Source organism: Alexandromys fortis, unplaced genomic scaffold (genome assembly GCF_014885135.2).
Source record: "Alexandromys fortis isolate MF-2015 unplaced genomic scaffold, M_Fortis_MF-2015_v1.1 scaffold_351, whole genome shotgun sequence".
In the NCBI taxonomy this organism is placed as follows: domain Eukaryota; kingdom Metazoa; phylum Chordata; class Mammalia; order Rodentia; family Cricetidae; genus Alexandromys; species Alexandromys fortis.
The window spans coordinates 619,995-624,322 of NW_026068251.1; the positions used below are offsets into that span (position 1 = coordinate 619,995).

The 4,328-nt window shown below is 39.2% G+C and overlaps 1 protein-coding gene across 2 annotated transcripts in view; it reads right to left on the bottom strand.

Annotated features, from left to right (window-relative positions):
• LOC126494175 (zinc finger protein 54-like) overlaps positions 1-4,328 on the bottom strand; it is a 227,931-nt gene that overhangs the window by 221,691 nt on the left and 1,912 nt on the right. The window contains exon 2 of one of the 2 annotated variants that reach the window (XM_050131412.1): positions 4,155-4,240. The gene's annotated coding sequence lies outside the window, so the exon portion shown is untranslated. Of the gene's footprint in view, positions 1-4,126; positions 4,241-4,328 lie in introns of those variants that run through there. The other variant, XM_050131419.1, reaches the window with a different exon arrangement.

The window sequence follows — 4,328 nt, forward strand, 5'->3', positions numbered from 1 at the left end:
TTCCAAAGGTCCTGAGTTCAATTCCCAGCAACCACATGGTGGCTCACAACCATCTGTAGTGAAGTCAGGTGCCCTCTTCTGGCCTAAAGGGATATATTGTATACTAAATAAATAAATATTTAAAAAAAAAAAACTACCTAAACCTCCTCTCTGGAAACTAGCTTTCATGGTATCAGAAGGCAACAAGCATCCTTTCAAAGGTGGGAGCCAACCAACAGTCCTAGTAAGCTATGACATCTATGAACCATAACAATGATCTGCATTGCACGATAACCCTAAAGCAGCAAGTGCAGCACACAAACCTTGATGGTAACCACAGCTTCAAATTGGATATAAGACCCTCTCAACAAGAGGGAAATAATGCCTGGCACTGGAAACTTAGCTAGTTTCCCTAGGGTTACTGAAGTCAGGGATCTTTAAGGAGAACCTATAAGCACTACTTTACTAAATCAAAATAGTTCCTAACTGCATATTTTCTTTACTCCCAAAGATTGATGTAATCCTAACTCATCAAGGGAAGTTCCATCAGTCAAAATGCAGACTTGTGATGCTCAGTCCCCACTGACACATAAGCAATACAACTATCTTAACCTCAGGCTCAGGGTTCACTGAGAAAGAGGCAGGAATGAGCCAGAGAAAGAGGACATTTGCTGTGATGTTGTGTCTCCTAGAAATATCAGAGAAGCTACAAGCATCAAATCTTACAAAATGGCTGCCTTAATATGAGTTTAACAAGGACAATACTAAGAGACATGCTAACATGGAAGGGGGAAAGCTCACCCTTGTCAAACCCTAAGGAATTCTGAGAGCTGGACAAATAGTCTCCCCCAGAGAAGAGGGAGCCATATGGTTATCCAACATCAAATGTTCAGCCCTGAAAACATACAGACTGAGTAGGATATATTTTTTTAAACATAAACATACAACAATGACAGAAAAAGGTATTAAAAATAATAAATACCTGTGTAAAGCCACATGTTTGGCTCATTTAGATGAAAACAATTTATAGACCCAGTTTCCATCCCCAGAACCCACATACTGGCTCACAAGTGTCAATAGCTACAATTCTAGGATGCACATGATATAGTCATACACTCAAGCAAAGCACTAGTATACACAAAATACAAATTTTAAGAAATGAATAGTAAATAGTAATCAGAAAAGCTACAGAGAAAGGAAACAAAATAAAAATTCCTTGAATGAACTAACCACGCAGAAAAATGTACTCTACAGTGAAATCTTTGACTCACTGAAGATGCTAACTAGAACATGGAAAGATGATTTACAGATAGAATGGGACATAATTTTGAAATTTGCAGTATTTCTGGAATTGGTTATATGATCAGTTCAAATATCAAGACATTTAACCTTCCCACAAGATACTTCAGAAATCATAAACGAGAAACCTAGAAATCATATTGATGCACAGATTCCCTAGGTACAGAGAAGCCTGAGGAAAAAGATACATGTCTGATAATCCAGTGTAATTCCAGATGACACTGCAGAGTCAACCAATAGCATCATGGGAGAGGAAGACAAACAGCTCAGTGTACTACAGCAGCAGATCCAGACCCTGCCCAATAGCAATGACCTGTCAATGTCATCAAAAGACCACCGAGGTCTGCTGCAGACTAGACAGCCTCCTCAAACAGAGGTATTGGGAAAAANTGGTCTCGAACTCACAGAGATCCGCCTGCCTCTGCCTCCCGAGTGCTGGGATTAAAGGCGTGTGCCACCATTGCCTTAAAACCCAGCACTCAGGAAACAGAGATAGGAAGATCTCTGTGAGTTCGAGGCAAACATGGTCTAAAGTGTGAGTTTCAGGACCGCTAGAACTGTTTCACAGAAAGCCGTCACTCGGGGCAGTGGTGGCACAAGCCTTTAATCCCACTCATGTGTGAGTTCAAGGCGGAATCTCTGTGAGTTCAAGGCCAGCCTGATCTACAAGAGCTAGCTCCAAGACAGTCTCCAAAGCTACACAGAAACCCTGTCTCGAAAATCCAAAAAAAAGAAAAAGAAACCCGTCTTAAGCCCCAACAAAAAAATTAAGAGACAGCTTACATAGCAGATATATTTATTAGCTATCAATGTATACTACAATGAATAAAAAACAGAATCTATTTTTAAAAAAACAAATGATAATACAATCAATAAATATGCAAATGAATTGAACACACCATGCTCAACAGAAGCTAAAATAGCCAATATGTATATATTAAAGCCTCTATATTGTAGGTCATAAGATAATGTAAATTTAATATACAGAGATGCCGACTCTCCCCGGTCAGTTTTTTTCAGTCAAGTTCCTGAACAATAACAAATGCATTTCTTTCAATAATTTCTTGAAATGTAAATTGATAATATGCCCTAAGCAAATGGTGTAAACAGACTACATCATTAAAAGAAATGAGAAATGAATTTAAAACATATATTTTCTTTATTAGGTTTTTCAAGACTCTGTGTAGCTTTGGATCCTGTCCTGGAACTCATCCTGTGGACCAGGTCTACCTCTGCCTCCTGAGTGGTGGGATTAAGGACATGCCCCATCACACGATTCAAGGCATAGATTTCCTACCAAAATTTTATCTACTACCTGGCTCAAAACAGAATTCATACCAAAATTTTATTTCATGTCTAATGATACAACATACTAAGAATTTTTTTTGGAAATAGCTGTAAAGACTACTGATGATCATAATTAAAATAGGGAAAGAAAATAAAGACAAAAGTATCAAAATACAAAATAGAGATTATTAGCAAATGATAATATGACTCTTTGGTTAGACAATCCTTGATTAACATGCATATAACAAAACTCAGATGCAGACATGCACAAAGGAAAACAGAATACAAAAAACCTGAGAAAACTGGCACATTGCCATCTGTTCTATTAAGACACCAAGACGCAAAGAAATTCCTATCACAATACTGAAGTCAGCTATTAGGGTGAGTGATCAGAGAAAAGGAACAACAGCCACTAACTTCTTACCTCAGAGAGAAGAGAGACAAGACCTGTCTCCAACCGCCTGTATTTCTTTCTCCACCTCCCTAGTGCTGGGATTAAAGGCATGCTCCACCAAGGCCCGCCTGGCTCAGTTTCTCTTTGAGACAGAACTCCTGTTCTTCCTGCTTCCTCCAAAGTATTGGGATTAAATAAGTGTGCCTGGCTCCTATGGTTAACTAGCGGCTTTTGAAGTCCAGGCAAGCTTCATTTGTCAGAACACAGACAAAATATACTTCACAATTCTATTGCATAGTTTATAGAAAGTAATAAATACTCAAAGTACCAAGAAACAGTAGAGCCAGAAAATACGAGGAGGATCAAATTTAGAGGTGACCTCTATGGTATATGACATTTACAGCAGTGGAAAGCACCTGGAATTGTCATGACTACAGACAATAGGAGATATCAACGGGAAGACAGTAGATGGACTGTAACCTTCTGTAAATATATACTTCCATTTTCTTTTCTTTTTTTAAGTTTATGGAGACAGAGTTTTTCTGTGTAGCTCTGGCTGACAAAGAACTTGCTTTGTAGACCAGAGTGGCCTGAAACTCAGAGATCAGCCTGCCTCTGCCTCTGAGTGCTGGGATTAAAGGCGTGCACCACCAAGCCTGGCCAACATAGCTCCATTTCTTTTCTTGATTTTTCGATACAGGGTTTCTCTGTATAGTCTTTGCTGTCCTGGAACTCACTGAGATCCACCCGCCTCTGCCTCTTGAGTGCTGAGATTAAAAGGCCTGGGCCACCATTTACTTTCATTCTTATCAAACTCAGTTGGCATTATTTTCAGGAATGGAGAAAAAACACTAAAAGGCAGAGAATGTGGCTAGAATACCAAGGCTCAAATTTTCTGAACACAATAAAGCATTTCTTTCACCATTTTATAATTTATTTAAATCATACATGAAAATCCATTAATATGATGACATGCTATGAAGGAATTGACAGCAACACTCACTGTATAGTGAGATACAATTTCATCTGCCTCCTAATGTCAATTCCTCCTCAGAACCTCTTCTCAAACCTAAATAGGATAATCGTGAGGAGACTTTTCTCAGAGTTCTAGTGAAAGAGAATGTGACAAAACTGATCTCATGTCCCATTTCCACATGAACCCCTTACCACTCTTTCACCAATGCCTCCACCACACCTGGATCCTTAGCTACGGTCTCCTGTCTCCTTCCAGGTCTCCTTGTTCTGCTGCAGAGGTGAGCAGGTCTGGGTGATCAGCAAGCCCTGTAATTGAGAAAGAGATTGTTCAGAAAGCATCTGGATTCCCAAAACAGTACTTGCTCAGTAGATGAAGGATGAAGAGAGGATTCTA